The sequence below is a fragment of the Leuresthes tenuis genome, unplaced genomic scaffold, assembly GCF_036924035.1.
Source record: "Leuresthes tenuis unplaced genomic scaffold, fLeuTen1.0.hap1 SCAF_23, whole genome shotgun sequence".
NCBI lineage: Eukaryota > Metazoa > Chordata > Actinopteri > Atheriniformes > Atherinopsidae > Leuresthes > Leuresthes tenuis.
The window spans coordinates 8,680,462-8,693,968 of record NW_027325377.1 but is presented as its reverse complement, the minus strand read 5'-3'; the positions used below and the strand labels follow the sequence as shown (position 1 = coordinate 8,693,968).

Sequence of the window (13,507 nt, the reverse complement as noted above, 5' to 3'; positions counted from 1 at the left end):
ATAGTTGCCTCCTTTGTTTATTTTATTTTATTTATTTTATTATCTTCATTTACAATTAATTGTATTTTGTTGAGGAATGAGGAGAAGACATGTTGATTGAATCAAACACGTTGATTGATGTTTGCATTCTTAGGAGTCAAACTTGGTCCATTCTCTTCCCCTCAACAGGGAAGTGAAAAAGAGCTGGAAAAAGTCAAAGTAACAGACAGGCTACAGAATACAGCAAAAAATCTCAAGTTCTAAAGCATTTAAACAAACATCTCCACTTCCAAACAACTCCACTAGGAGGTGCTACATTACCATATTTATGTGAAGTGAAAGTCCCCAATGTGCTGAGTGAGTCTGTGTGTTTGTGTGTGTAATTCAGGCTCATTCACACCGGGAGAAGAGCAGAGTTTTTCTTATATTTCTCACACTCTTTGGTGGATATCTACGTTGCACCTACTGCCAAAAGGTCAAAGTCCAAAAACATCCTGGTAGTGGTCACTGTCTCTGGAGGGAAATGCTCTGTTGCACTATTAGAGCTATATTCGAGCCATAAGACATACAACAGTAAGAGAATACATTTAAATTCATCTATATCTTTCTCCTCTTGCCTTTCAGTCAAGTTGTTAAGGACAATTTGTTGTACTTCCTGAGCCAAGAACTGTTCAGTTTAATTTACTGAACAGACCTAACAATTTTAGGTCATGTGCTGTATAGACTAATGGATGTTTTTTAGGCTGAAGCTCAGGAGGTAGAGCAGTCTTCAATGAGAAGGTCATGAATTGATCTCCAGCTCCCCAGTCCTCATGTTAAAATGCCCCTGGGCTGCCCCCAATGCTGCCCCCAATGCAATCAGGGGTTAAATGAGACTTTTTTCATTGAAAAAAGTAGAATTCAGTCATTTATTCTTTATTAATTCCAAACTGAAATTATATTGCTGCAGTAGAGATTATTATTAAAGATATGCTATTGTTAGATATATAAAAAACAAAACATTCAGTGAGTTGAAGTGTTGCAGAGAGAGGTGTGGAGGTATAGAAATCTTCAGAGATCGCAATTAATAAATGGGGGTGTTGTGTTTATAGCTTGCTAGCAACTCAGGTGATGAGTACACACACAGTGTCTTCTCAGTTACATGTCCAAGAATACACATCTGATGTTCTGCCCTGTCAACTCTCTGTTTACAGTCTCTGTCTGCCCAAGTAGTCTTAATACTGAATAGAGAGATATTAGAATTGTCCCTTCATTCATGTTTCGGTTTAAAAAAAAAGCCTACATGATACTCTTGCTGTGTCCTCATCAGGGCTCAAAGCCCATCAACAACGTACAACACAAAATATATATTATATACCTAATGAATGACATGTGGAGTAGTGGTAGAGACAGGCATATAAGTGTAAATACAATACCTGGCATGATTTTTCTCTTTAGCAACGTGATCAAGATATCGGTACCACAAATTCAAATGAAACAAGGTAGATAAATTTCTTCTCTTTGCCCATTTGTGATCTAAATGATGTGAAACATATTTAGAATGAGAATGTACTGATCTAATTTGTCCTAAGTCCCAACTTGGAAGCCAAGAGATTGGTATGACGGTTTCTTCACAGATGTTGAGACAAACGACCCCACTGGTCTCATTCCTTTTGTAGTTAGACTTCCCCAAAGCGGTTGCATTCAGCGAAGATCAAGCTCCACTGCATCTTGTGCATCTTGTTTCATCAAAACAGAAAATAATTTCCTCCTCATCCGTTGCTCCATCACAGCACTGAGAGGCCTTCTGCCTTTTTCCCCAGTTTGTCCAGGCACCTACAGTTTTTGTCTGTAGTGCAACATCCTCAGCCGACAACAGCATAGAACAGTGCACTCTCAATGACAGTGTGATAAAACATGCACATCATGTCACTGCAGACTTTGGAGGACCTGAGCTGTCTCAGGAAGAAGAGACGGCTCTGGCCCTTCCTGTACCCTGCTTCTATGTTGGCAGACCACTCCAGTTTATTATCCAGCAACACCCCCAGGTATTTGTAGGTCTGAACAGTCTCTATCTCCTCTCCATCAATGCAGACTGACTGGCATGGAGTTTTATATGATATGGGCCTCCCCAGCAAGGTGAGATCCAGTTTTTTTTGTTGATGAGTTCATGAACATCCAGTCCCAAGGCTGCATGTTGTGGCTTTCACAAACGGTGACCTGGAAATAAAGGAGCAAAAACAGCAGAAGCAATTTTCCGCTTCTGTAACATTTTCCTCATATAATCAGCAAGTGTCCTATCCATCTCTGTGTATTTTCTGATAAAAGGGCTAAAATTTGATAATTTGACAATATCAGAAAGGGTTATGATCCTCTGACCCCAAGCATTATGTGCATATTTAACATTACTAAACAGTACATCCAATTTGTTCTTGTCTTTGCCATTGTGTTTCTGAGTTGAGCTTTTCTTGATTTATTTGTTCTTTCCACAAGGCCTAATGATTGTGGATGATAAGCACATTTAATTTTCAGTGTGATAATTAATGCAGTGGCTAGATGTGAAATTACTTGGTTCACAAAGTGTTTGCTATTGCACTATTACTATTATATATTACTATTATATTACTATTAACTATTATAATACACTATTATAACACATCAGATAGTGCTCAGAATGTTAGTGCAATAAATCCATAGCTTAGCGTTTTAATTTTCTTGTGCATTGTATTTTACACATACTGTTTTTGAGAAGTTTGTGAACCCATATGCTGTGAATATTTATTTCTATCATGGCTGAAGAGGGGAGAGCACTAATGAGCTTGTTTGAACCGGTTTAATTTTTTCTTTTACCTCTTTTACCTTGAAATTGGAAAGCAAACCAAAACTGAGAGTCTTTATCTACTAGGATAGAGAGAGGTGTATTTGTTAAGTTGATCACAGTAAAATGTGTAGCTGCAAGATTGACATAATTCAGTAGAGTTCTTGGCTCTAGGACTATAAGAGCACATAGTATTACAGCTTTATTAACTGCTTGGAGGTCTGAAATAATCCTCCATGATGTATATGGTGCTGCCTTTTTAACAGGAAACATTGGTGAGTTACATGGTTAGTCTGGTCATGGAGCTATAACACCTTTTTCCATGAATGGATTTAATGGTGGTTTCAGAGGATATTGTGTCTCAAATGGCCTGTATGTAATTTATGCTGTTTTTACAGGTTGGGCTCCTTTTATTAACCCTGTATCTCCCGGACCTATTGATCATTATAAATCAGGAAGATCTTTAAGAGCCTCTTCCTCTTCTCGAGTTGAAGACAGAAGGTGTCATGTATTTTCTTTAACTCGATGTACTTCCCTTTTTTTGCTAATGTAACCCAATCTAATTTTTGTATGTAGAGTTACATGATAGGGCAACAATAGATCTTGTTCCTTCGTCCACATTGCCCTATGGTCTCATCTGCCTTGTGACCAAAAACGTCACATCCTGCCATGGCATGTGTTGTGGTTTAGCCAACGAGACATGGAGAGCCATTGTGCCGACTCTTTAGTTTACATGTTGCCCCCATGTAGCCACTGTTGTTCCAGTAGAGATTTTTTGATAATGAGGCTTGCATAAGGTTTTTTAAAGAATTGCTCTTCATACTGTTTATCTGTGCCAGCAGTGTGTTTGTAGTACACTGTGCGGTTTAAGTCTTCAGACAGTTTAGCATGATTATGTCACGATTTACATTCTGTTTCATGTCTTGTCTCGTCATTTCCTGTTTTATTTTGAAATACTAACTTTCCCCTCTCGTTCCAGGTATCTTGCTCTTCCTCCCGTGTCAAGGGTCTGATTGTCTTCCCTGATTCCCAAGTGTTTCCACCTGTTCCCCTTGGTACCTCATGTTCTCAAATAGTCTGCGTCTCCCTTTGTCCTGTGCCAGTATGTTGTGTTCTGTTTCGACCTAAATTACTCCCCACATGTTCCACAGCCATAGCCTTGCCTCGAGCCTGCAGTCGAGCGACTCTCCTGCAGAGCATATTTATTTAAGTGTTTCATTGCCTGTTTTTGTTCCTCCCGTTTGGAGAGATTTTTGGTTTGATAATAATTCATAGAAACCTCCGCTAACGGAGCAATTTGTGTTTGTTCGTAAAGATCTTTGTGCCACCATTAAAGGTGTGCCTATAGTCAGTTGTTAAGTTTCATAGTGCCTCTGTTTATGAGAGAGCGTCTTTTGTTTTGAGTCCGCCTCAATAGGAGAGTGTGAGTTTATTTGGTTATCGTTCATAGCTTTTCTGTTTTCCTCCCAGCGTGGAGAAATTTTCTGTTTATGTTGACTTTCATTGCTGCACTCATCCTCAGACATATTTATTGAGGAGAGTGCTTAGGATTTTCACAGCCCTGTTCTTTTGCTCTGTGAGGAGATCCTCATCCTGCCTTGCCTTGCTGTGCTTTGTTTATTAAATAAACATTTTGCATCTGAACCGACCCTGCATTTGTGTCCTGAGTCCTGAGGCTGTGACAGATTACAGCTCACGTGTGTAGTTGGTGCTCTTTCTTTAGCTTTTTCCGCCACGTCAAAAGAGACATTCTGTACCTAATACCTGTATAAACAAGGCCAAGGCTGCATCAATAATCAACACCTTGAATCCCATTTTGGTCACATTCTGACATTACGACAGCTTTCATGTCATGTGGGGTTATAATCCCAGCTATTCTTAGCATTTTGAGAAAAAATGTAAGGTTTGGCTTCTCACTCATAGGAAAGCTTGAACAATTCCCAGTTCTGATATCTCTACATTCCCTCTGGAATTATATGTTTGCAATTCAGGTTTTAGCTCTTTGCATTGATGTGTGACCGGATTTACAGGATGTAAGCAGAAGTACCTCAGTATTCATGAGGTGCATAGAAGAGGTTAGCATTTTGTTGACCTTAAAATCACAACAGAAAAAGCAACAACTGCAGTATCAGTATCATAGATTATATGTGAGGCCCCTAAACCAAGCATGGTGCCAGAAATTGACAAAACAAAACACTGTAACATCAAAAGTAAGCTTACACACTCCCTACTGATCACCTACAAATTGAAGCTTGTATTACAGGTCTCAAAAGGTCAGTACCACTGTAACTAAAGGATTTTCTGCCTGAATTTCCTCTTAAGGGGGGTTCCCTCACCTTAGGGCAACTTGATCATTCCGCTTTTTTGTTCCCCCTTACATTTTAGATCCTTTTTTGTACTTTATCTATTAAGTCCTCCATTTGGGGTGTTCTGCCCATTGAATATAGTGAGACATTTATAACGAAAACAACTTTTTAAAGCAAAATGATTGATCCAAAAGTGACTATGACTTTTGAAATCATCACACTTGCATACTAGTAATTAATTTCTGAGAACATGCACAACGCATGCACCAAATGGATGCATCTTCATTACTCCACTCAGAATCTCTTCATCAGTGACATTATTCTTTGTAAAAAAGATGTCTTCATCTCTGCCGAAGGTCACAGTGTTTTGCCCCCAGACCCTGATAGACTGAGTGGAGAAATACTTGTTGGATTGTTTTGGGCTCATAAATAGATGTCTGTGTTACTCTGTTTGGACAGGAAAACTAGCTTCAGGTATCAGGTGATACAGGAACAGTTTTGGGGACTCTTGTTCAGTTTGTCGAGCACACATAAGCTCCTGAAACATCTCTGTGGTTGCCTTTTCTTCAAGATGGGACCAAAGGAAGCCATTGAGTTCAGGAATGGTCATTTCATCCTTGTTGATAAGCACGTCTATAAAGGGGCCTGGTCTAACAATCCTCAACACGCCTCATACGATCTCTGCTTCGGCAAATCCCTCATCAATTTGTTTTTACCATGACTCACCTTGTGGGATGGGCTCTGTACTAGTGAGATGGTTGTGACCTCATATTGCCTCAGTCTCTGTCCCAATTCTTCATACAGCTTTCTCAACTTCCCTATTGACTGTGTTGCCGTGTTAACATTAGTGTTGGTGTGCAAAGTTGCATTACTGGGATCAGAGTGTGACGGTAGTGTGTGTGCTGCAGTTATAGGTACACGTGCCAAATCATCACTTAATACATCAGCTCATGAACCCAGAGAGTTAGCTCTAATAAGGTCTGAGACTGCAGGTAAGTAGCAATGTAGTCCATGCATCCTTCTTCATTACTTGGACTCACAGGGACTGTGTCTTGCTGGTCAGCAGCGATGTGTTTGGAAACTTCGTAGATATCCTCACAGGAGAGTTGGAACAGACTCTTCTTGATACTCCATATTAGTTCTCTTTGTGTGGCTGTCATGGTGTGTTCCAGCAGGAATTTGGATCTTCCCTGCTCTCTTGATGGACGCCTACCAACAGCTCCTGGATTACAGTCACTTCTCACCCTCTTGATCGTGCAGTTCTGGTATCACTGGATCTGCTCCCCCATGATAGTGAAGAGGAGAAATCCCACGCTAGCCACCACTATTTGTTACGGGTCCCAAAAAGTCAGTACCACGGTAACAAAAGGATTTGTTGGTTCAGTGTTCTTCGTCTCCCTTGTAGAATATAGATGCAGTACATGAAGAATTTAAGACATGAACCACTCTTTGCTGCCTGAATTTCCTCTCATTTAATACAATATATGAGAACATTAAATACACATTACAACAATCCCTTGCCCTTCTGTGTCTGTGCCCATAAAGTAATTTTCTATTCTATTCTATTGTGTTCTTCTATTCAATTAATATTTGCTAAATTTCATATTCATTGTACTAAATTTACACACCAGTGTCCAAACCTTATTGTATTTAAAGCACTCTTTTCATCCTATTTATTATTTTGAAAAATTGTATGAATTCGAAAGCCAGCAAAACAAGAAGGTTATGTGAAGAATATAATTTATATATATGGGAATATAATAGGTGTCGTCACCCCCCTTCAACCCACTTACAGTCTCTGCTCTGGCACGGCCATGGCCGTGCTTATAAGAAAGTTGACCTCGGAAAAAAACCCATCAGAATCTGTTTCATCAGTAGGTGCATAAATAGGTGTCTGTTGTTTGTTTTTGAAGATTTTAAGCATGAACTGCATAATCCTTCACATCTTGGAGATCACAAGTATTGACAGTCAGCAGGTGTTTTTTCTTCAACAAAGCTTGAAATCTGTGGCTGCAGTCCATTTAGGAATTCACTATTTCAGTTGTTGAGCATAAGGTCTTAATATTAAACAGCAGCTTGGTCCCACAATTTGTCTTACAGCTTGTTCCAGTTAATCAAGATTGAACCTTTAACTCTGTAATCTGGACACTTTACTAGGATTTGTTGTTGGGTGTGGGATATTACATGTTGCTTTTTCAATATTTTCTTTTATTACAGGGACAGTAAAACCACTGAGTCTCGGGTTGATTAGTATTTTCTACTCTTGGATTTCATTTGTTTTGTTTTTGTTTGTTTATGTATTTAGCAGACACCAAAGCGACTTACAATGAAGATGTAACAAGCTATATAAAAAGCTAACAATAAACTACATAGAAGGAACCAACTAGTCCGACTCTGTCAGAGGTGACAGAGTAGAGATAGAGTGCAGGCATAGAGGATAGTACAGAAAGTTCAAAGATAGAGGGGGTAGGGAAGTACAAGGTAAGTGCTAGGATAGGAGATGCTCTCTGAAGAGCTGGGTTTTAAAGAGTTTCCTGAAGATAGACAGGGACGCCCCTGTTCTGGTAGCGCTCGGTAGGTCATTCCAAAAATCGTGGGACGACACATGAAAAGAGTTTGGATTGTCTTAGGCGTGGTGTAGGCACTGCTAGACGACAATCCTGCGACGAACGGAGGGACCAAGTTGTGACATAAGCCTTTGCAAGAGCATTCAAGTAGATGGGAGTCATTCTGTTAAGCACTTTGTAGGCTAACAACATGGATTTGGCATTTTAATCAACACTGCTTTGTTTCTTTATCATACGGTCAACACAACTTACCTGATCCGAGAACTCTGGGAGAAAGAGACAATAGTTGAGTTTTAAGCCTTCATTACTATTCTAAATGTTAAATTTTATTGGTTTAGTTTATGTTTGGGTACTTTGGTAAGTTGTATTTTAACAGTGTTTTAGTGTACTACAGTTTTGAGTTGCTAGCACAGATATCCAACCATAATTTTGAATGCATTTAGTCTTTTATCTTACTTTAGGCCTTTGTTAGATTTTCTTATATGATTTATGCAATTTTTATCTTTAGCACGTGACACTGCCTGTCGCCTGCATGAGATTATATTACCAGTATAGCTTAGTCTATTTAAATGAGCACAACAGGGTCAGACAGATTCTTTCAAGTAACAGTTTTACCTCAAAGTACATTTATGCAGTGAAATCATCACAGAATTAAATTTCTCATGAGGAAGCTTCTTCTTTTTTTTTTCATTCATTCCTGCATCTCAGATGTCGCCTCTTCAACTCATCTAGATTCAGGGTCTTATTTCAAGTACCACTTGGAAAGCTTTGGAAAGCTCAATGAGCTGCTCCCACATATAATTTACCAGTTGCCACGGTTAAGCATCTTAACAGATCTTAACAGAAAAAAAAGAAAGAATCATTCAGGCAACACAGCTTCCTAACTAGCATAGAAAAATGTTTACAAAAATGTTTTACAGAAAAGCTCTGTCAAAATTGTAAAAAAAAAAACAGCCATTTATGTATAAGCAATAATTAACTCTATTGATACATAATAGATACATACACACGCACACACACACACACACACATATGCACATATATATTCATACATACACTTTTTTGGATACACAAAGGTTATGTGTCATGATCTGACTTGGTTTGGAGGTGTGTTTTGAGTTTCAGGCTGGGTGAGCAGGTTTCCCCGGTTACCTGGGTGGAATCTGGTGGCTGCCTGCTGGCACACCTGTTGTGCATCTACCATCATCAAGAGCCCTTCTTAAGGAGAAGCAGGAGCACCAGTCTTCGCCAGATTGTTTTGCCATCTTTGTGGTAACTTGGCAAGCGCTCACCAGGGGTTTTTATGATCTAAGAAAAGTACTATGCACTTACCTCTCCAAATTCCTCCTCATCCCAGCCTTGTTCCTCCTGAGTCTGACTTATCCCCTGGCTTCCCTTCTCATCTCACCTACTTCTCTGCCTTACCTGGATCTGCCTAAACACCTGCCTGCTCACCCACCGCAACTCTGGAAAACACCCTCCAGCCAGTCAGTCGCTACCTCTCCCTCCAGCCATATTTTCATCAGATCACAGTAAGGCAAACTCGTAATAACATTTTGGAACATTTACCCTCTTGGACTGTCCTGCTGAACAACCTCTCTACATCCAGTTGTCATCCAGCAGCCCGGACTCTTGTGCTTGCCTGTTTTCTTCAGCATTTCCCAGGCCACGGATTCAGTGCTGCTGGTCAAGATTCCACTTCTGTCAAAATAAAAATAAAATTTTTTTTCATCCATTTAATCCTGCTATTGAGTCCTACCTTTGTTTTGGCTGATCCCCCGTGACATGTGAATTTTGTAAAATTTTACTGAAATGAGTGGGGAAATATAACAAAACAGGATGTTGTGGGGATTTCCAGTGTCACTTCCTTTAAATGAGATTAAGCAATAATGTTGTATGAGACATAATCTTGTGAATAAGGAGATGTTTCTGTGTGTTCCAATAAACCTAATCCCAATTCTCAATTTTCAGACATATGGAAAGGGTTGTTATGAAATCTTGTGACATTAAAAATTCATCTCAACCAGTATATTTCCTGTGAATTAGATTTTTATTACACAAGGGTTTTAATTACCTTAAGCCTTCACGCCACTTTCAGAAATATTAGTTAAGTAGAGGTATAATCTATTTCATATTTCTACAAATGTTATTGTTAAACCTATACCAACTTCAAAGGCAGTAACAACAACAAATGGGGCCTTGTTGGCAGAGGAGCTTAATAACTTCTTTACCTGCTTTGGGACCAGAAGCTCATCCACTCCACCCCTGCTGGTCGCTGACACACCTGCCCTCACTATTCAACAGCATAAGCTGAGGCAGGTTCTCAAAGCGGTGAATCTAAGGAAAGGGGTACCTGGGTACTCAGGGCATGCTGCAACAAACTCTTTCCTGTATTCACCACCATCTTCAATTAATTTCTCACCCAGGCCACCGTCTCCCCTTCTCTGAAATCAGCAATAATCATCCCTGTCTCAAAGAAACCATCCTCTAGCAGACTAGAGGCCTGTGACCCTCACCCCTCTCATAATAAAGTGCTTTGAGAGACTGGTTCTCAAACGCATACAAGCCAGTATCCCTCTATCCATGGCCCACCACCAGTTCACATTTAGGCCTTACAGATCCGCAGATGATGCCATATCCATCACACTCCATACTGCCTTGAACAACCTGGAATACAGGAACTATGCCAGGATGCTTTTTGTGGATTACTCCTTCGCCTTTAACACCATCATCCCAGACATCCTGATAAATAAACTGCTGACCCTCAGCCTCCCCCCTTTGATCCAGTTGCAGAACAGGTCCTGCAACTGGATCAAATACTTCTTGACTAACCGTCTACAGTTTGTCAGAGTCGGCCCTCACCTTTCCTCCACAATCATACTCTGCACCAGCTCACCTCAGGGCTGTGTTGAGTCCCCTCCTCTATTCATTATACACATCTGACTGTACAACACCCCAGTCTCACCCCTGGCTTAATGATACTCTCCGAGCGTCACGCACCAATCTCAGAGCTGCCGAAAAGAAATGGCAAAAGTCAAAAGATCCGACAGATCTAGCTAAATTCCAGGCGCTACTGTCATCATTTGCATCCAGTGTTACTGATGCAAAAAAGTCTTTCTACATCAACAAGATTCATAGTACTACTGACACCCGGAAACTTTTTTCCACCTTCAAAACTCTACTTAATCTTCCGCCACCTGCTACCAATCTAACAGCAGACACCTTTGCCTCATTTTTTACTGACAAAGTGGCAGCTATAAGCAAACAGTTTACCGAACCTGGTACCACAAAATCTGCATGCAGAAGTCCTACTGCATCATTTTCCTCATTTACCCCTCTGACTCAGAGCAGTGTGTCTAAACTTCTCACATGTAGCCGTCCTACTACATGCCCGCTGGACCCCGTCCCTACTAATCTTCTCCAATCCATTGCTCCTACTGTAACTGCAGCAGTCACGCATGTGATTAATGCGTCACTGACTTCGGGCACATTTCCTACCACATTCAAGCAAGCTCAGGTTACACCGCTGCTCAAGAAACCTTCCCTCCCTCCAACTCATGTGGAGAATTATCGGCCGGTCTCTCTCCTCCCGTTTCTGTCTAAAATCATTGAAAGGGCGGCCTTTAAGCAGGTCACTGATTACCTCTCACATAACAACCTCTTTGACCCAAACCAATCTGGGTTTAAAAGTGGACACTCCACCGAAACGGCTCTGTTAGCTGTGACAGAAGCCTTAAAAGAAGCCAGAGCGACAGCTAAGTCCTCTGTACTTATCCTGCTCGACTTATATGCTGCATTTGACACTGTCAACCACAGTATCCTTTTGTCCATACTCTCTAGCATGGGCATCACAGGGAGAGCACACTCCTGGTTTGAATCATACCTCACTGGTCGGTCTTTCAAAGTATCCTGGCTTGGTCATACTTCTGCAGCGCACCGCCCCGCCACAGGGGTCCCCCAAGGTTCAGTACTGGGACCTCTTCTCTTTGCCATATCCACCAACTCATTAGGACAGATCATCCGATCACATGGCTTCTCATACCAATGTTATGCTGATGATACCCAGGTCTATCTGTCATTCCCACCTGACGACCACATGGTCTCAGCACGAATCTCAGACTGTCTCTCTGACATCACCATCACCTCCAACTTAACCTCCCAAAAACTGAACTGCTGGTCTTCCCAGCCAAACCAACCATACATCACAGCATCTGCATCCAAACTGAATCCCTATCTCTTGCTCCATCAAAGGTTGCTAGAAACTTGGGTGTCATGATTGATGACCAACTAACCTTCAAAGAACACGTTACCTCGGTTGCTTGTTCATCCCGCTTTGCATTACTAAACATAAGAAAGATCAGACCATACCTAACCCAACATGCCACCCAACTCCTGGTGCAGGCCATGGTCATCTCCCGCCTTCACTACTGCAATGCTCTCCTAACTGGTCTCCCAGCCTGTGCTGTGAAACCTCTGCAGATGGTCCAGAACGCGGCGGCGCGTCTGGTCTTCGGTCAGCCTAAAAGAACACACGTCACCCCTCTGTTCATTGAACTCCACTGGCTACCCTTAGCCGCCCGCATCAAATTCAAGTCACTGATGTTAGCCTACAAAGTGCTTAATGGAACGGCTCCCATCTACTTGAATGCTCTTGCAAAGGCTTATGTCACAACTCGGTCCCTCCGTTCGTCCCAGGATTGTCGTCTAGCAGTGCCTACACCACGCCTAAGACAATCCAAACTCTTTTCATGTGTCGTTCCACGATGGTGGAATGTACTACCGAGCGCTACCAGAACAGGGGCGTCCCTGTCTATCTTCAAGAAGCTCTTGAAAACCCAGCTCTTCAGAGAGCACCTCCTATCCTAGCACTTACCTTGTACTTCCCTACCCCCTCTATCTTTGCACTTTATCTCTCTGCACTTCCTTCTATGCCTGCACCCTATCTCTACTCTGTCACCTCTGACAGAGTCGGACTATTGCGTTTCTCCTATGTAGTTTATTGTTAGCTTTTTGTATAGCTTGTTATATCTTGATTTGTAAGTCGCTTTGGATAAAAGCGTCTGCTAAATATATAAACATAAACGTAAACATAAACAACAACATTTCCATCTAACCCTACTGTGGTTGGACTTATTACAGGTGGCGATGAGTCTGCTACAGGTAGGAAGTCCAGAACCTGTCCAAGTGGTGCTCTGTCAACAACCTCAACAACAGTGCCTCCACTTCCTGAGGATCCTCAGGAAAAACTATGAATGAAAAGCTGTGTGTGTCTTTTTACAGATCTACAGTCGAGAGCATCCTGGCCCATTGTATCCTACTGTGTTTTTGTGTGGCCTGCTGGATGTTCTGTTGCAGACAAGAAAGCTCTCCAGAGAATCATAAATACAGCAAAAAAAAACCACTGTGTGCCCCCTCCCCTGTCTGTCAGACATTGTAAACAGCCACATTCTCTCAACAATAAACATCCCGGTCATCATCTATTTGAACTGCTACTCTCCGGGAGGCGGAGGTCCATAGGTCCATCAAATCCAAAACGTCCAGACTCACTAACAGCTTTTATCCACATGCTATGACTTCATTAAACAAACACAGATTATAAACCCTCTCACCTTCCGCTCTCTTGCACATGAACACTTGCTCTGCATTTTAAATGGTTGTATTTGTATTTATTGTGTAATGCTGTATTTATTTACTTATATTGAACTCAAGTACCCTGTGGAGTTGCACTTTTGAATTTTGTTGTACTGTAATGTACAATGACAATAAAGGGACAATAGTGGGAATATACAAACAAACCTAAGCTGTGCTGCCATGTTCTTTTTAGAGAGAAGAGGCTTTTTCCTGCAACCCTTTCAAAC

General features: G+C 41.2%; 1 protein-coding gene across 1 annotated transcript in view; it reads left to right on the top strand.

Annotated features, from left to right (window-relative positions):
* Positions 1 to 13,507, top strand: part of mrps33 (mitochondrial ribosomal protein S33) — a 216,316-nt gene that overhangs the window by 50,161 nt on the left and 152,648 nt on the right. The gene's annotated exons all lie outside the window — the stretch shown is intronic.